General features: G+C 37.7%; 1 pseudogene; it reads right to left on the bottom strand.

Annotated features, from left to right (window-relative positions):
• Window positions 1-21,413, bottom strand: part of LOC149158557 (enolase 1-like) — a 75,734-nt pseudogene that overhangs the window by 48,877 nt on the left and 5,444 nt on the right.

The raw sequence follows: 21,413 nt of genomic DNA, 5'->3' as shown, positions 1-21,413 counted from the left end.
TAATGACTCAAGTGAAAACCTCCATGAGAGCCCCAAGTGATAGCTGAAATGGTCGAGTTCCCATTGCTAAAGCACTTTCCCAGTTGGGAGGTCACGGGGTCAAATCTCCTCGATGCCCTCAGGGTTAGGCCTGTTATGGCCAACGGGTAGTTCCCTTCAGGTGGAACTGCCCTGCTTCTCTACCGTGGATGTAGCGGCCACTCAGTGACCGTGAACCACAGTTTAAAAAAAAAAAAGTGAAAACCTCCATGAGGCGCTTGAATCCCATCATTGGGTTGAAAACCTCTTCTGAGGTGGCCTAATGATGACAAAAAAAAAACGGAAAAATAAGATCCCTAGGTGAAAACCTCCCTTGGAGGCGCCCAGGGTAGGAAATTAGGGTGAAAACCTCTTTGAGGCGCCCTAGTTGTTTTCAAAAAAAAAAGAGAAAAAAGAGAAAAAGGAGAAAGAAAATGATTTTTTTGTTGCATTGCAGGTTTGCAGGAGGACTACAGGGAGCCAAAGAAGGTGCCAAGGGGACCCTAACATTCATACCAGCACCCATCTCATCTTCTCCACACTTTTCTCCATCATTTTTGGCATTTCTTTCACCCCACTATGCTTCTTTTTCAAAAACTGTGTTTTCTACAGGAGGCTCCTGTAGGAATTACAGAGAGCCAGAAATGGATACAAAAGGTAGTTTGAGGGACAGGGAAGCTTCATGAAGAACCTATAAACCCTCTTACAGTCTTCAAAGCTCCTTGCCATCGTTTCCAAGCCTGCATCACACCCCAAGCATCATTTTTATTCCTGTCCAAGAAAAACACAGAAAAAACAAATTTTCAATAAAAGAAAAAAATAAAAAATAAGAGAGGAAGTAGCACCATCCACCTCACCTGAAGCCAACCTACTACCTGTCCATATTTATCTATACCTATGGCATCATCCTCAAGATCCAAGCATAGGAAGAAGCTGAAGTTTCAAGGGGAGAAGCAGCTACAGGAGCTCTTGTAGGAATTCTTGTAGCAGTTGATCCCATCAAAACCCAGCACCAACAGTAGGAGAATGAACATATGAAGGTTGAGAAGGCACCTGAAGCTCAGACCTAGCCAGAGAAGAACCTACACAAGACATAGCCACACATCAACAAGCAAACAACATGCATCAAAAGAAATAAAGGCATGCAGCAGAGAGAGAGCCACAACACCTCACAACAAATACATTCGGATCACAGGTAAGTAACCAAATCACTCCTCTGTTTTCATTTGTGTAATTAGAAGTAATGAAAAAGAAATGAGATGGTTGAGGTTGAATGAAGGAAAGGTGTCCAGTTAACTTGGCCACCTTCATCTAGTTGACTCCACTCATCCGAGATGTCACCCACACGTGCACACAGTGAACTCCAGCACAAGATGCCAAGGACAGGTAGTGGAGGAAGTGTGAACTACGATGCAATGATGGGAGATGATTATGAGGAGAAGCCATGAGGACCAAGTAGGTGGGGACCAACGGTTCGAATATGGCCAACATATACCTTTCTAGCTCACCTCTCATCACCGAAAATATCCATAAAGGGTAATAAGTACTCCTCCCCAAGCATTCTCACCACCTTTTCCTTCATTCTCTCCTCGTAACTCAGCTACATCAGTCTCCTTGTGCCCCCACAACATTGTAACCATCATCCTCCATTGATCTCTCCTATATTCCTACTCTCGGCATTTTCTACAGGAGCACCTACAGGTTCTATAGGAGCACCTACAGGGATTGTACAGGAGGGATAGCAGGCTTCTATAGGAGAGGCAGTGAGTTGTTTTGAAGGGAGAAAACATGAGTTTTAGCACGATTTTCAGTCTGAAGAGGTAGGGTTCATGCATGCCCCCTATTAAATATCAATATATGCAAGAAGAGGTTTCAACTTGAGGAGGAAATAAAGTCTTTAGGAGAGGAGAAAATACAAAAAAAAATCTGTTTAAAAAAAAAAAACACAGTCTCCTCTGTTTCTATGTTTTTCTCAAAATTTATTGTCTACATCTCCACATTTGGTTTCCCAAAAGAGTATAAAAAAAATGATAGGAGGGTTTGTGAGAAAGGATCCCACTAACTCCACTAGGCTCCATGCACATCTGCAAGTGGTGGACATGTTCACAAGGGAAAATTGGATGAATTTCTTTGAGAAATTCCAAGGGTTTGATGAGGAAATTGCCCAAGAGTTTTCTCTCTCTTTGGTAACCCACACAAGAACTCATGCCACTATCACCTTTAGAGGTCTTTCCATGGAGATAACCACTGAATTTATTAGTAGGGTCACTACCCTTCCTCTTGGGATGCCGTAGAGTAAGGATGAGAAACCAATTGGCCAGTGTACCAAGAAAAAATTTGTCCAAAACAATGAAACCCATGTAGAGGATAAAAATGGCATTAGAAGGGCTAGCATACCATATCCTTGGGATGAGGTTAGCTATCAAATAATCAAATACATTTCCTATGAGGGGAGGTACAACATTATCTATGGTTATCACTTTAGAATCCTCCATGAATTAAGGTATGGCATGGACACTCGAGCACCTCAGAAGCTCAGTATCCCCTACTTCATCCTACAATCCCTCATTGACTCTAGCACTAAGTTTCAAGCAGGAAATTCAGAGTATCTAGCTCACCATGGGTTAATCAAAATCCTAGTGGAGGAAGCCCTCCATACATTTACACTCCCTATAGCATGGGAATTTTTCTGAAACATGACAGCTGAGGATGACATAAAGGCCTTAACCTATGATGTCAATCCTACTAGCAGTGAGGAGGAAGAGTAGCAAGGGGGAGAAGGTGAAGCCACTGGTGACTTAGTAGAACAAGAAAGGAAGGAGGAAGAAATGGAAATAGAGGAGGAGAAAGCTAAAGAAACAGAGCAGGAAAAGACAGAAGGAGGAGAAAAATAGGCAGAAAGGAAGAACAAGGAGAAGATTCCCCTGAGACTCTAGAAAGGAAGGCAACAGCTACCCTCACTGCCCTTAGTACACCATTCAAGCCAAAGGAAAAGAGGAAAAGACAGATCTCCATGTATTTCAGGGCTAGGAAGAGCACAAGAATCAAAACAGGCAAACATCAGCCCTCTTCAAAAATGCCAATTACAATTGAAGATTCAACCTCTGCCAAGGGGAAAGAATCCCCTTCCAAGACACCTATCACATATGAAAGGGGGACTCTTAGATCTTCCACATGGAAGTAAAAGGTAGTACTACGGGACCAAAAAACAGTCCTATAGGAGGCTCAGATAGTTCTACAGGAGACACTATCAAAACTATGAGAGACCCAAAAGCTTGTGAAAAGGATGGAAGGATAGCTATAGGTAAAGGAGGAAGCAAAAAAGCTACAAGAACCTGATCCCCAGCCTAGTCTTGCCTCCTATTACAATCTACTTGAGGGAGGAAGGATAATCCCACAAAAATTTGCAATTCCACTATTCTTTGAATTAGAGAAAGAAAGAATAAGAACACATAGGTCGATGCAAATAGCCAAACCCAAAGGAGTTGAGGATGTTGGCCATATGGAAAACAAACTTGGAGAAATGGGCAGAGAGTTGAGTGCTCTCAGAGATAGGGAAGCAATTACAAGAAGCCACCTTGAAACTGAAAATGAATTGTTAAGGAGGCAGCTACAAGAGAAGGAGACTTAGCTAGCATGCATGGCCGACTTATCCAAGGAGGCATTGCAATGTAGAACACCAGCAAAATCCTATGGCCTCTATCTCAAGGACCAATGGTTACAATTCCAGATAAAGACTCTAGCACAAAGAGGCACAATGCCTTTCCAAGATGATATGCATTTTATGGATCTATGTGACCAAAGCACATTAGAGGATAAGGCAAGGATGGAAAAATTCTACCTACATAACATGGCCCTCACATAGATGAATGTGTGGGACCCCAATGCCAAGCTAGGGGACCTACAATTAATGGCCATGGCCTCATGGATGAACCATGAATAATTGAGGGCAACAGAAATAAAAAGATTGATGGTAAAGGAGCAGAATGAGCCACTAATGATAAGATCTGAGCCATCAGATCCTATGGCACTCATCAGCACACACAACCTACTTGCTAATGACCCTCAGATTGCCCCTAGATATCTCACCAATTAGGCACAAGCCATTGCACACTTTGAGGATATGCAAAGGCTACTTGGGGATGACTGTGTGCATGCATGCATGAGGAGATGGAACACCTTACCACACAGTTTGCAGATCAGGGAATATCATTCCCCCATGAGGCTAAAGGAGGCATTGAAAAGAGTACCAATGTACAAGCACTCCATGCAGAGGCTGAAGGTCAACTGGATTGGCCTCAAACTGAGTCCCCCACTACTGTTAGGCATGCTGGAAGGCATAAGAGAAGAAGAAGAGGAGGAGAAGTGGAAAGAGATAGACAGGAAGGTAGGATTCTATGGCAAAGAAGAGTAGACCACATCAAAAGCCTGGGATGCTAGGGAGGCCACCAGGGCCATAAAATATGAGGAGATTGACTAAGTTACTTAGGGGATGAGCAAGACTTTTAGTAGGGGGGTGATAATGAGCCTCATAAATGGGTAATTATTTCGTCTCATTTTACCTCCTAACCTAGTCAACTCAACCATTCTCTTAGCTTATTGTATGATTTTCTGATTATATTTATGCTTATAGAGTGATTTGAGTTAGCTATTTTTCCATGTGGTCTAACATGTACTTAATGCATATTATTGATGAGTTTCGAGGTAAAAGTCAAGGATCCAATGGAAAAATGGTGGCAATAACTCAAAGTGGACAAAGGATAGGACTTATAGGAGGGAATCCCCCTCATTTATTAGTCCTCACCTTGAATTCCCCTTCATTCAGCTCGGAGTACAAGCAGCCGAATCATGCACTAGAAGGTAACCAAGCAAGTGGAGGATGACTGATGATTATCTCGAGTTTTGGGAGCCAAGCCTCCATGATTTTAAGGAAGTTGTTGGTAGCTTCATTTTTATAAGTAGAGAGGCCTAGGGCCTCACTAGGGTTGGATTTTTGCTTATGTAAACTCTGCTCCACTTCGAGCTTATTATTTTGTGACAGTTTCATGTAATCTTTCTACTGTGTTGATAATAAAGATGGAATCCTTTTTGAGCTAGCACTGAGTTACCTTATAGGGCTGAAGCTCGGTTCAGGCCCAATCCAAGCAAACAAGCTCCTCTTTACTTGTATTTGTATGTTTTATTTCAGTTTGTAGATTAGGTTGCTGTTAGATGTATTTCCTTTATGGTTAAGAATAGGTTGCTTTTGATGATTCAATAGGTTGCTTCCATTTGTGATTTCTGTAGCAGGTTAAATAGTGATCATCAAAGACTCAAAAGGCTAGCAATAGTGCTTTGGCCTCTCTTCCTCCCTTTGGGACCATGATTTGAGGCAAAGACCCTCTTGCTGCCCCAAAAACACAGATTTTTCTCCTTTATAGGACTTATAAAGTTTGCAACTTTTTAGTAGGTTAATAGTCCAGTTTTGCTTTTCTTTAGATCTTCTTCATCATGCTCACTTCCTAATTTTCAATAGTCTTCTTTCATGCTTTCCTTTCCTAGCAAAATTTCTCAGCATTTCCTTTCATAGATCATAGTTTAGACTATTTTGATGCAAAACTCCGTTTTTCTAGATGCAATCATTTCATTGTTTGCTTGATATTTTTGGTTGAATGTCAATTCCTTTGCAACAAATATATTCCAGCAGTAGGAAAAATTATCAGCAATCACACCCTCCATCTGATCCATGCCCTAGAGGTCTCCCAAATCTCACCTCAATTTTGCCCTAGTTTCCTGCATTTTTCCATAGAACTTCTTCCTCTCTCCTTCAGAAAACCCAATCATCTTTCTCTCTCCTAGTGATTCATGGTAGACCATAGGTTCCCTAACACCTCATTCCAATCTTCAGACCCACTCTCACACCCTCAAATAGTGAAAATTTGTCTCGGCCTCCTCCTGTAGATTCCTTCTTTTCCTCCTGTAGATTTCCTGTGTCCTCTTGTAGATTTTCCTATAGGCTTTCTCTTGAAGGACGAGTGTGGGAAAATCCTCTAGATGGCCACCTGAGACGTCATAGGACCCATCCACACCATCCTACATCTTCTCAAGCCCCAAGACCACCCTTTAACACCACCTATTCACTGCCACACTCACACACAATAAATTACATGCATGTCAAATTAACATAAAAATACATAAAAATCCAAAAATATGTTTTTTGATTATTTACTTCCAGAAATAGCATAGTTAGATGTTGTTTACTTCCTTGAGTAGGTAATGGAATTCCTTTCATGGTTTTAATAGTGCTTTCTGCAAAAGTAGAATTAGTTGGTTAATTAGGGTTTACTAGGTTTGCTTTACATTTCAGTGTTTTTCCTTTCTGCAGTTAGAATATCATATGCAGAGAAATATTTCTTTCCTTTCATCACATATAGAGCTTCTTCTAGAATCCATAGAAGCTGGCTTGAGCTCCTAGTGATCTTGTGCCAGCTGACCAAGTGACAACCTGCAGTGAGAATTAGTACTTGTGCATATAGCACCGACACTTCCAAGTTTGTTATGAACTACAGGGTTGATAAGAGTAAAGTAGGAAACCCAGGAGTTGAAGGATCTATTTCCTGCGCAGCAATGACTTCTTCAGGCTTCTCTGTTTGTGCACTCTGATTTTAACATGGAAGCTCCCGAATCACCAAAGCTCTTTTTCGTCTCCATAAATTTTTGTTTTGCATTATGCAAATCAAATTCAGTATCTTTGCTAGTAGTCCTGCACACCCAAGGATTCTCTTTTGGTTGTTTTCATGTGGCTTTATATTCCCCTGTAGCTATACTACTTAGTGTAACTATATTAACATTGGGATCATCCTCACATGGGTCTGACCTCATCATCAGGATGTTTGGAGTGGGCTGCTGGTTCTTTCTCTATTTCATATTCGTGATGAGTACAATGAAATCCTCTATTACATGGTCAAACTTCCGATAGTACTACCAAGAGGGGTGTGTCAGTTTTTGACAATATTGCGCAAAGTGGCCTGGTTGCCCACAATTGTAATAGATAATCTGTTTGCGACCTCTTCCAGCTCCTCCCCTCATCCTCTTCCTCATCCCTGGAATCCCCCATGCGTTGTAGGTGTGCCTTGATCCTACTGTGGACAAGTCTCAACCTGTACTGTATATGTCAAAGTTATATCCATCATTAATTCATAGCTTTGACAATTGCACTAATCATGGCCTACAAACTTACAAAAGTTATATAATAGTTGTTGGGGAGTTTGTACAAACTTATGCAACAAATGGAAATTGTTTGTTGAGTGTTTTCCTATTATTTGCAGGATAGTGAACTATGGCACCACACCGTGACTTGATCCAGTGGTATTTTCTGGCTTCAGGCGGATATGACCTCCCCCAATTAGATAGTTATGATATATCAGGAAATCACCCTTGTCATGAACGTTTCCTTTACACTTTAAGCACCATAATTCAACATGTGTCTCATTTTGGATCTCTTTCCCCTTTTTGAGATCTTGCAACTCCACATGCAAGCTAGCCAACTGCAATTGAATTTGCTGCACTCCTAGATTTGTATCCTGAATAGGCGAAGCCTCCAACTTAATAATAATTTCCAACACTTTAGCCTGTTATCCAAGCTTCTGTTGTGACAATGGTAATCTCAAATGAGGTAACAACGAAGCAATATACCAATCCTTATGATTCTCGTACGAGATCTATAGATTAGCCTATTGCGGCAGGCATTTATACCTCTGATTAAAATCCCATGAAGATTCATTCACCTTCTGTATAATTTATTTGACCTCAGTCAAAGATTGGGCTTGAGACTTAGGTCTTCTAATTTCAGTATTCAACACATCTTTTGTGTCTTTTAATGATGCGGCTGGATGAGTCATACTGTACTTGATATACCAGCTTAGCTCCCTATCTTACAATTCTGTGACCATCTGGGCTTTCTTTAGATTGTCATTCGTTATTTGCTATGACTTCCACGCAACATCTATTACAAACCAAAATTGATGAGGGTCTTCTATCCGTAGAACCCTGAATATAGGCATCTTCATAGTGTTTTCCATACTGAATAACGGAGATGGAGGCATAGGTGTGTGAGGTAGAGGTGATGGCAGAGGTGGAGTGGATGGATGTGGTATTCCTGCAGTGCCCTAATCTACTAACTGTGGCACACTTGTTGGTGTCTTCAGACTATTTCTTTCTTCTTCACTATCGGATGCTCCAACAAAGGACTATACTCAATAATTGTATCTAGATCTTTTCTGAACTATTTCCCACTTTGTGTGGCTCCTGTCAAGTCTCTCCTAAACATCAATTTAGCGGCATAATCCATTTCTTGCACAATGGCAATTTAATCCAAGTTTTTAGAGACTTCATATACTTACCTCTTGGTCCTTCAAAAAAATTACGTTTAGCTTCGCTATAACTAGTAGAAATATCAATCATGAACTCAGTAATAAACCCATCCAAAATACTATCGATTCAGTAATTGACAACCTTGGCAACCTTGTTTTCTAATCTTTCCAAGTGCTTCACTAACTCTGGAGTCCACACAATAGGGTTATCCAATTTCCAAGTAGGTTGACCATTCACCGATTTAGCCAACCATTCGTATAATTCACACAAAAAAGAGTAGAAGAAAACTTCATGTTCCTCTCTATACATGTACCTATATAACCACTCTTCTTTCGAGAGGCGTAGATTCCTGTTTTCTTGAGCTGCAAACTCTTGCATCTTCTGATCTATCCACTTTTCAATCTCCTTCTTATTCAGTATCCACTTAATCCACATCACACATTCCTTATATAGAACCCGGTCCTGACAACAAAACCATTTGTTGGCTTAAGGGGGCTTGGACCTAGGTTCGGAGTTAGCTGCACTAACCAACAAAACCCTAAACTATCGGCCCTTTCGGCAACAACTTGTGTAATGCAGGCTACATTCTCACCCGAGGAAATATTGGGGGATGCTAGAACCAAGTTTCTACATCGAGAGGACTATGTGATGTGTTTCTGCCAAGCTTAATGCTTTATCTTGATGTTCGTGAACCCTAACCCTTGAGACCCGAAATTTACAATAATTAAGAGTTAGTAGATTTATGTTCTTCGCCGATTGTGCTAAACATACATAACATCATATAAATAAACATATCTATGTCTTCGTGAATATGTTAAGTACTTTTCCTGATTAAATACATTCAATAGATCATAAATATAGTAAATTCAAAGATAAACAATAATACACAGATGCACAGATAGTTCTTCAAAATAAGTCTTTTGCTATGCTTCATATCTTCTATTACAGTTCTTTCCAACCCTGTGCACACAGCTACAGGGGCCCGCGCACTCAGCTGCATACTTACCAAGGTCTCGGCGCACACAGCTGTAGGAGCCTTCCCCTTCACCCAAGTATAGAACATATAAGATTAGACCCAAAAAATGCACTATTCTTACTTCTATTCTATCTTGTTACTCTTCTATGGCTTCCTTTTATATTCTTCTTTAATACAATACCATGGTCCACGAACCATGGGCAGGTCTCAAAATAAATTAAATTTAACAAACTAAGGGGTTTGACCTTCCTAAATCCCCTTTGACTCCTATCAACTTACGCTACTCACGCTCTGCTCCTCAAAATGCAGAGACTTTACAATTTTTAACAAAGCTTAGCAAAATTTGACCCAGGGGACCCCATCCCAACATGTGTCAAAGCAATAGAAGCATGCCTTCAAATGATGGTAAACTTATGAACCCATATGCATGGCCTCTCTAAATGAAGAAACTCCAACACGTAGAATCATAAAGTCTTGTCTTACCATGATCATCAATATTTAAGCTATGTTATAAATTTCAATATCTACATATCTATTCTCAAGTAAATTTGTAAACACTTCGTTCTCTTAGGAATGAAAGGGATGATTCCATTACATGGATGGATTGGATAAAATTCAATAAAACCTAGACAAAAAATAGTTTTGTAATTTTAAATTACAAAGATAAATTCCATATAAATAAAAAATATATACCTGCATTGCCAGTTTATTTCCTGCATGTGAACCTCCATTGATGACATTGAAAGCAGGTACTGGCATCACCAAGGTTTTGTTACCAGCAATGTTAGCAATATGTTGCATTTCATTAAGGTCAGTACCTCCCAATGACATTACTATATGATCTCTCAATTAGTAATATACATAAGAAGCATTCCATAGACACTATTAATAGGAAACGTACAAGAAACACACCATTAAATCCTTGTGAAACATCCTCCAATTAAGGATACCTTTAAAGAAAATAACACCCTCCAAAAAGATTGGAACTACATAAAACTAATTTCAACTATAACTTCAGAAATATTTCACAATTAATTCAGAAGATTCCAAAGCTAGAAGAAAAGGTACCTAATAAAGAGGTATCTTTTTAACATAAGCCCCTGGTTTACAAACTACAAGAGATACAACTAATATATTGTTTTCTCCAAGCTAGTCAAATTCATAGACATCAAAATACTCAGGAAAATATTTTGTATGAACCTGATTAAAATAGAAAATCAAACAGTTTCAAAATATAATAGAAAAATGAAGTGGTGGACACCTTTTTTTTGCACCAACCCCATTGATTTTGAGTTCCATCAAGCTCCCATACCATGAAGTTATCAATTCTAGTCTGATCTACTGGGTCCTGCAAACATAAAGATTAACTTCCATTGAATAACAATACCAAGACAAAATCTAAAAATATGGCATAGCAACAGAAAAGGGTCCTTCCCAATGGATTTTCATACCTTCCCTATAAGAGCTGGTCCATTAATGTTATTGACATTTTCAACAACCTGTCAAACAAAACCAAAATAAGATTCAAATTTTCTCAATGAACTAACTATACATATTAAGATAGAATAAATATCTATAGATTTTTACTTCATTCCACCAAAAATACTCACCAATATATAAAATGAAAAATTGCATAGCCAAACAGAAAGTATGGTAGTTTATTCCATAGTAAAAGCTTTAGAAAACCAATACATGTTATGAATCTGATTTCCCAAGGATAACTCTTTATCTTCTATAATCTATTATTACAATGTCATTAGATTAAATCATTTAAGGCCAATAACACACCTTTGAGACACCCTTTCCCATATAGTTCTTCCCTCCATCACGAAGCTCCAATGATTCATACACGCATGTTTGAATAACACAACCAAATTGACCATCCAAATAGATTGTACATTGGAAAGTTTGGCACGTGTTGATACCAGTTAAAATCATAAATACACTAATAGTCTATTGACATTCATATAAATATAACCATCATAAAGATAAATATCTATGTGGATATCAATAAAGAAGATTTAATTGATACCACAATTTGAGGAGATAAAAAAAAAGGTCATTGAAAGGAGAAGAAAGCCTATATATCATAACTAGTACCAATAAACATAAAAAATTATGCTTTAAATAAAAAAAACAAGAAAGCTTCATCTCCTAAAAGTCCAAGTAATGAAGTTGAACCAACTCCATGTAATCTTGTCAATGGAATGATGGATAGACATCTAAGAAACTCAAAATAAACTATGTTCTTCCTCAAGATGAAATTCCAAAGATAAACTTCAATGAAGATAGAAAAATAAATTGAGAAAGGCCACATAAAGAGGTTTATCTACATTCTAGATATTCAAAAGAAGAGGGGGTATATTTTCAAGATAGAGATGAATGTAACTGCAAAAGTTAAAACATTATTATTCATGACCCCTTGTATTAATACATATGTCAATAATCATACATGTTTATACATTAAACCATCAAAGTGAAACATTTGGTTCTAAACAAATTTAACTGAGATATACAAGATATATAGAACAAATAAAACATAGAAAAGGGCATTATAAGATATCAAACATGTTACCGTTAGATGAATAAACAATAAGCCTACAATTAAATTGCAAATGTGACATTCCAATTTCAATGGGTACGATGCCAACAAAGTCAAGTGGAGGATAGTTTTTTGAACATTTGAGGCAACTGATAATAAGGTATTGTCTCATAAGAGGTAGACCTTGTCAAGATCGTGCAGGAAGAACTGATCAAATTACATTGAGAAAGAGATATGGAATAAATTTGGATTTTCGTGGATTAGTACCTCAAAACAATGTTAAAAAAAACACGTAGCATAAATTTTGGTTGTCATTTACCTATGTTGGTAGTTTTCAACAAGACGACAAGTTTCACAGCAAAATTGTAAACTTTATGGTGTGCTTCCTAGCTAAGAAGCCAGCCATAGACAGTCATTGAAAGTGTGAATATTGACAATCATGGAAAGTGTAAACCTTGGGAGCAGCTAGGAAACAAACTGATACTAGAATACAACTCTAGTAAGGCATTCCTTTGGTACTTTCTATGTTTTTTTGAAGTATTATTGTTCCACAAATTTGAGTCTACCAAAATGCTTGTCACCATACAACAAAGCAAACCTCTATCTTGAAATTTAAAATAAAATTAAATTATATTAATCACCCTTGAGATAATAAATGTGGCATGTGGGATAGATAAGATAACGTAATGTGGCCCTCAACCTGTTTCTATGGAAAATGTCAAAAAGGTGTTTGTAGGCAGCAGAGAGCCCCTCTCACCTTGTCATTTGAACTCTAAAATATGCATATTATAATTAGTTTTCATTCAATTGTAAGTTCTAGGAACCATATCTCGTTTTATTAAATTTTCTGATGTTTATAAAAACTAGTGATTTTTCCACTTAGTTTCAATCTGGCAAGACTAATTTTAGACAATTATTAGACACATAATAGCCACAAATTTCCTAGCACTCTTAGACAACTTTCCTACCAACATTGGAAAGCATAGTAGGAAAAATGTTGTTTTATGGCACTTTCTGATAAGTAATTTCACAATGTCAATGTTTTATCCCATTAAAAACGAGATTAACTAGGAAACTTTATGGCTGAGATGTTCAACCACATAAATGGAATATTAATGCATAACATCATTGATCAAATATATGATTAAACTCTTATTGAATTTGGTTTCGATTTTGATTCTCATAAATGAAATTAGAATTCGAAGGACGATATAAACAAATATGATCATAAACATAATTGTTAAAAGGTTGTTTCCTAGTCACTCCAAAGGTTCACACTCCAATTTGACACCACCCTGAAGAACAAAAGACTATGGTTGTGTGGCTTCCTTGGGAATTTGCTAACAACAAAAGAGATTGGGACCTTCCCTTTTTCTAATTTGTACTTGGAAAATGTTGGGTAAGTGTATTAGAGGCTACAACATACACAAGAAAGCATTGAAGAAATTCACCTTCCATTTTCAGCTTCCTTTGTCCATTAACATAAGATCATAAGTTCTACCCTACTTGAAGAAATTCACCATTACCTTTCCATTGTCAGCTTCTTCACAATGAAGGTTAAGGTTTTCAAGCACCTTCCATCCCACTACTCCTAGAATGCATACACACCCTATCCCTTCCCTGATTTCCCATGTCCTTCAATCCATGAATGTCCTTGAATCCATTTCCAGTCTAATATTTTAAACCCCTTTCAGACTTCAATCACCTAAACCCATCTTTACACCACTCAATAAAATGTAATTTTTCATGAGATACACCCAAAATCCATTCTAGTTAGTCTCCCTCAATTGAATAATGCCCTCACACACACACACATCACTCAATCTCACCATGTCACATAATTGTGCAATATATTCACAAGACCACCTAATCTTTCTCACAAAATCCAATCGTAGAAGAGGTGAATAAAAAAAATGTGGAGGCTTGTTGCCAACCAATAATATGTTTCCAACCAAATATTGTTGAATGATTTGGTCATCATCGTAGGCAATCACAACTCATTCATTAAAAAATTCATTCCAAAGGCCCACAAACCACTAGAACATCAATCTCCTTCATATCAACGCCCACAATTTCAACCTATTCTATTAAGGCCAAGCACTTATGAATTTGGTAGATTGTTTACCTTCCCAACAATGTACTTTGAAATAAAAAATATCAGACATTCTAATGTCTCGTATGAATTTACTAAAAAGGTCAATCCAATATCCAAATTATGGAACTCCCAAAGAAAAATTATAATGAGAACCAATTGCTAAGATCAACCACACCAAAACCAACCCTAATTAGTTGGTTCCAACTCCAATGGAATATGAGTATGGAAAGGAACAATGAGCATACATACCATGAAAATACTTTCTCTAACAACATGCAATGACTTAACTCCCATCAAACATGTAGGGCTATAAACACAGGCTCTTTTGAAAAACTATGCTACAATTGGCACAATGAAGTTGACTAGAATGTTATTCACAATTGCATTGGATCCACCTTCACTGTAAGATGTAAGGATGATGACAAGTTACATTTCAACCAACATTGCTTCCAGTAGCTTTTTTCTTACAAATCTACACACCTAAAGAACATTAAAATTGTTGTGATTAAAACATTTGATTGGTATGTGGAACCTATTAAAATTGTGCCTACCTAGAGAAACAACAGAAGAAGTAAATATAGGGTTTCCAAAATACTAGATAAATTCTTAGTAATAGAGATATAATGAGTGAATCATATAGGATTATATCTTGGGTAGAGATTGGAGGGGGTTCACATCATCTGGCAATTTTTCTAAAAATATAGAAATTCAAATTTAACCCTATTTGGCTTGAAGATGAGGAATGTATTAACTTGGTCAAAGAAAATTGGGTTTCATATGATGGAAGGTCAAGGGATACAACAAGCTTCAAATTTGCAACAACTCTAAAAAAGTAAAGGTAGCAGTGGTTGTTTTGGCAAATGTTAAACACAAGAGTAAGCACAAATAACTAAAAATAGTGAAGGAAAAGATAGCACAGTTATATGAGGGGGATGAGGATGGATTTTTTAATGCAAAGGAGAAATCAAGGTAAATCTTAAAAAACAAAAAATCATACTTGAAGGAAACATAATGGAGAATGAAGAGAAAGGAAATTTGGCTGAAGAAAGGGGATGAAAATACAAAGTTCTTCCGTAATTTTGCAAAACATAGGAAGAAAATAAACACAATATGGGAAAGAGAGAAGCAACATGGCAATAAAATTTTAGAAGTTCATAAACTAGCTGACAAGGAAGTTACACATTTCCAATCCATATATAAAGACCGTGGCAGAGAAAATATTGCAAAGATTATGAAGATATCCTCTTTCTACCCCAGATTTGCGACTGAGGAGGAAAATCAGTAGCAGATGGAGGTACTCTCAAAGGAGGAATTAAAATCTCTTTCAAGAAGGAAATAAGCACGGGCATAGATGGGTAGCCAATAGAATCCATTATTGGTTTCTATGACCTCTTGGATGAATATTTACTTAGGGTGATTGAAGAGGTGAGAAGTATAGGAAAAGTGTTGGTGCCTTTGAATTTACTTTTCTAGCACTTTTGGAGGAGGATAAGCTAAATTCCTTTAATGACTTCAAACTAATATCCTTATGTAACTGCACTTACAAAATCTTGGCAAAGATACTAGCAGTGAGGGTTAAAAAAATTCCTCAGGAGAAGTTTGGTTTGCTAGCTGGAAGACAGATTCTTATGCTATAGGCTAGACAACCCAAGAATATTTTCATACCATAAAAACAAAAAAACTCCCAGCCATGTTATGAAGCTAGACTGTCAAAAGCTTATGACAGAGCTAGCTGGCTTTCCATTAGACTCCTGCTTATCAATGTTGGATTCAATCTCGCAATTGTAAAATGCGAAATGGATTATGGGATGCATAACTTCAGTCTCCTATGCAGTCATAATAAATGGATCTGCATCAATTTTTCAAGAGGGTTGAGGCAGGAATGACCTCTCCTTTGTTATTTTCAATTATTGTTGTAGGTCTTGGTATGACCATTCTGGAAGCTAGGAGGGTTGGTGCTATATTAGGGGTAAATATTGGAAGAACTTTATCCTTAACATGCTTTTTATTTGTAAACAATGTTCTTCTATTTAGCAATGGATCCCCACAAGAATCTCAAAATATCCGTAATATACAATAGTTGAATAGCACTGCTTTAGGTATGAGGGTAAATGTTCAAAAATATGCCAAAACTTTTAACGGAGTAGGTATAGACCTGTTGACAGTGTTGGACCCACCAACAAAGGGGATCTCCCCGATGTGAAGTCCCAAATAGACCTCACACTATTTGGTGTAGGAGTCCCATCCAGTATGAAGGTCTGGTTTCCAGATACTTAGAGATCTTCCTTGGCTCTAGCTGTCAGCACATGAGAGTGTTACGCTGGTATCTTAAAACAACAAGGCACTTATTTCTGGTGAGATTGAAATGTAATTGTGTCAAGGTTCTCTTACCACAAATGAGGGAGAGTAAAGTGAGCCTATAAATGAGAGGTAGTAGTACCACCCAAGAAGAGACACAAGTGAACTAGAAAGGTTTTTCAAAAACCCAACGGAATAGTCCATAGCGGATGAGGCAATCGTTAAAACCGAGGTGATGAGGACAACATGAAAACCACCTAGCAGAGTAGTCCAAATGGATGTGATGATCGTTATAATAAGAAAACAAATATGGTATTTTGAGTATCCCACAGAGTAGCCCACAATGATGTGACAACAATTATAGCAAATACACAAAGGTAGCCGATCTAGTATCCCGCGTAGTAGTCCATAGATATGACACAATGGTGATAAGAAATACATCACATCCTCAACAATGTAAGTACTAAAAGAACCAAAGTAGTTCAACTATCTTAGTATAGGTGAAGTAGACATGGATTACAAATGTTTAAAGAGTAGTCTTACAAATATCTATAAAAGATACGTGAAAACGTGTTGGCCTTAACATGCTTCTGAATTAAGAAAAAGTACCAAGACACATTTGTACACCATACATCACTAGTCCCAGTAGTAGGACAATGGAGCCACTCCTCGATCCTCAAAGAACAAACTACAGACTCTCAAGGCTATGTGGGAGGAGCTAAGGTGAAAATTCCTTGCCCATACAATGTGAGGGGTATATATATCCAAAGGTGATGCTTGACCCCTGTGACTCTTGGACTACCCTCATGACTACTCAACTTCCAATGAATTTTAAATTGACATGAGTCTTCAACTTCTTGTGTGCGTCCATTGGAATTCACTTTACAATATATTGAGTTACAATGGATATGGCACATAGTGGTGATGTGGCCAGGACATCTCATGACACAACTCGACATGAAACTGCTGACATTTACTGATGAGGTGTCCATGTCAAGCTTCTGCGCTACTAAGTGATGGATGTACTCTTGGTGTGGTTTATCTTCTCCTCTGCATGGCATAGTGTTGTGGGGTCTTTGATGGTCTTGGCCTTGCATGACGGTTCAACACATATGTTCCTTTCACTTGTTTCCTCATGTGCTTGGTACGTCTATATAGCTACAAGCAAGTCTTCTAGCATGTGCGCTCCTTCTTCATTGTGTTCGTCATCTCACCATGATCTATCCGTGTACCTGTTCCTGCAATTCACTCATGATGGGACGACATCAAATAAAAAAACTCCTAGTCTAGCATGATGCATTTTTATCGTGTTTTGGGTGACAAGGAGGGAGGAGAACTCACTGAGACAGTGCAGAGCGCAGCTCAGGCTGGAATGAGTAACTTCAGGAGGTCAACTTTCACTGTCAAGAAAAACTGCGAAGTGACCACCGAGAGTCTGAATTATGCAGTGAAGGACACTAGTGGTAGCTGCAAGGTGGGACCTGAGGAGCACTTCTGCGCAGTTCCTAGAGGGAAGGAAAGAGAGGGTTCTATGTGTAGATTTTAACCTCGTATAGAAATTACCTGCATACAAATTCTAAAACATAGAAAATAAACAATTCCAAAGCATAACACATAAAACACATATACACAAATATTTTCCCCTAGATCCCAAAACCGGGACTACTAGCTTGATTTTTCATTATGTTTCTTTCAATGTTACAATACATATATACACATGCCGAAGCATCTAATACCATGGACCAAAAACCATTGTGCCCAAAACCATGCACAAAACCATAAGTAGGTCTGCTCACCTAATATAGGATCGGAGAAAAAACATTTCCTTGGGGCGCTACCCTAGACCCTATAGAGGGGGGCTAACCACCCCCCTCAAACCCCATGTGACAATCGGTGCAATGAAGGGGGGGCCCCGCCCCCAACCCCCCAGTTTTACTAGGGGAGCTAGTCGTGGAAAGAATATAACACAAACCAACATTCTCCCACTTGTTTTTTTCTTTCCATAGGAGAGCTTACTCATTTATCCAACCATGAAATGCCCATTGTTTCTCTGCACCAAGAGAACTTCTCAATGCTCACAGATTTTTTCAATGCATCTACAATATTCTTCAAAGTGTCCAACTTTACCAGCAACGCCTCTTTGTCTTCTATCATATCCCTCACAAAGTGATTCTAAACATCAACGTGCAGTGTCTTTGAATGATAAACAAGGTTCGTTGCCAATAAAATTGCACTTTGGTTGTCACTGTCTATCCTTATAGCTCCCTGTACTAACCCCATATTTGAACATAATCTCTGCAACGAAACTTCTTCCTTTCTTGCATGAGTGGCTACCATGTATTCTGCCTATGTAGTTCATAGTGCCACTACAGATTGTTTCTTACTCATCCATATGACTGCACTTCCAAATAGGTTAAACACATACCCACTTGTAGATATTGTCTGATCCAGATCTCCAGCCCAGTCTGCATCAACAAAGCCATGGATATCCAACACTCTGTCCAATCATGGTCTTCCTTGGTAGCAAAAACCATAATCACTAGTGCCATGCAAATACTTGAAAACCCGCTTCACTGTTGTCCAATGCTCCTTCCCTGTTTTTGACATAAACGTGCTCAATACTCCCATTACATGTGCAATGTCTCATCTAGTACAGACCATCGCATACATCAGGCTACCTACTGCACTTGCATATGGAACATGGGAGATGTCATCTTCCTCTTCTTGTGTCTTGGGACACTGTTTAGCAGATACCTTTATACCTACAGGAATAGGAACCTTCACTTGTTTACTATCCTGCATATTAAACCTCTGTAGTATTGTTTAACCAAAGCTTCCTCTTTGCTCGATCTCTTTTAATTTCCATGCCCAAAATATAGTTTGTAGCACCAAGATCTTTCATGTCGAATTTGGAGGACAATTGGGTCTTCAAATCCTGGATAATTTGTTTGTCATTTCCAACCAGCAATTGATATCATCCACATACAAGACCAAATAAATAAAACAGTCACCAATTAATTTAAAATAAACACAGTGATTTTCTTTGCTTCTAGTGAATCCAATTCCCCTTATAAATGTATCAAATTTCTGATACCACATCCTTGGTGACTGCTTTAACCCATACAGAGACTTTTTTAACTTGCATAGTCGTGGAAAGAATATAACACAACCCAACAATAAGGGACCTTCTGGGAAGTTCTACACAGTTTTCAAGAGCAAGGCATGATAAGGCTGTGAGGGAGTTGTTGAGCATGACTGGGTAGTTTTAGAGAATAGTGCAGGACAAGCAGTAGAGGGCCTGCTATACATCACTGTGCAGTTTTGGAGAACAGTGCAGGACATGCAGCAGAGGGTTTTCTAGACATGTTTGCATAGTTTCTGAAGGTAGTGCAGAGAAAGGCTGTAAAGGACCAGCTGGACATGTCTGCACAGTTTTGGAGATCAGTGAAGGATCGACAGTAGGAGGCTTTCTAGACATGTCTACATAATTTTTGAAGGAAGTACATAGCAAGGTAGTAGAGGACCAATAGGACACATCTACGTAATTTTGGAGATCAGTGCAGACCTAGGTCTTGGTGCAGTGTAGGGTTTTGACAGACCAGAAGGAGGCTTGATGACTGTGCTTGAGAAATGCACAATTCAATTTGGATATGGGGCCAGTTTTTGCGCAGTTTTCGGAGGTAGACATGCTGCTCACCTTCGAGATTGCATAGGGAAGCTAACCTGGGAGACAACCTCAAGCATTGCGCAGTTCTGAGATGCAAAGCAAGATCACTGATGGCTGAGACTAGGCAGTACAACTCAATCAGGATTTGGTGGAAGAGGGTTGTCCGGTCAGACATATTTTCAAGAAAATGGCTAAGTGTTGAAAGCAAGTGAACTTTTGCAGACTTGAAATTGTCATCATACACTTAGCATACTTCAACAGCGGGACAACACAAACCACTAGTACAACAAGACAAAACATGCCCTCGGTGAGACTGATTTAGAGCTGAAAACGACAAGCACGACAATTGAGATAGACCTTCAGACGACCATGATGACACTTGCACGAAAGTGCTTACAACTTTGTGTGAGTATAATGGATGTTTACATAAACATAGTTATGGATGAAATGGGAACTATTACCTCAAAATGGGTACTCAAGCCCAAAAACCCCAAAAAAACATGAAAAAACAACCCAAAAATGAAAATTGTTTATTCCAGAATGATGTTTTTTTTAGGGTAAATTTTCAACATTTTTTTTAAATGGAAGTAAAAACCATTTTTTTTGAAAAATGGATGAAAAAACCATCCTTAAAAAAAATTGTTTATTTTAGAATGATGTTTTTTTTTAGGGTAAATTTTCAACATTTTTTTAAATGGAAGTAAAAACCAATTTTTTTTTAAATGGATGAAAAAACACCCTTAATTTTTTTTTGTTTATTTTGGAATAAAAAAAAATCAGGGTACAATTTTGACATTTTTTAGTAATGGATTTAAAGAGAAAATATCCGGACTTTGAAAAACTATAAAATTCCAACAATTCTCGGACATGATGTTAAAGATAAAATATCATGTCTCGAATCCTGATAATTCCAACTATTTCCATCCATGTTGTTAAAGATAAAATATCTTGACTCTAAAAAACCTTGAAATTGTAATTGTTTTCGACCATAGCATTAAAGATAAAATATCATGACATTATGGAAAAAATTTATGACTAAAAAAACTTTAAAAATGAACTTTATGCTAGTGGAAAAACCTGTGAACAATTTATGAAACCAATGTTTCGGACTAGCTAGATGAGTCCATCATCAGGGCAATGAGATCTGTATTTTGAGAAGAGAGAGTCGAGAAAATTATGAAGCTATTAATAGTTGTTTAGAAAGATATCTGATATCTTTTAGCTTATAATTTCGGCCTGATTGATTTGTAACTATTAATTAATTAATTAATTGATTTTTATTTATATATATATATAATTATTTAATAAATTTTATTTAAGTATTTGTTTAATATTAATATTATGATTTAAATTTTAGGTTTTAATGATTGAATAAATCTGAACGTATTTGTTTGCTATATATATTACATTATTTTATGTGTTAATCTATTTATTTGAATTATATTATTTAATTTAATTGTATATC

The sequence above is a fragment of the Pinus tabuliformis genome, chromosome 5_2 (assembly GCF_031772625.1).
Source record: "Pinus tabuliformis cultivar Carrire ecotype Pingquan chromosome 5_2, CPIR1, whole genome shotgun sequence".
NCBI classification, from domain to species: Eukaryota; Viridiplantae; Streptophyta; class Pinopsida; order Pinales; family Pinaceae; genus Pinus; species Pinus tabuliformis.
Note: the sequence above shows the minus strand (reverse complement) of the source record. Positions and strands in the feature narration are given on the sequence as shown.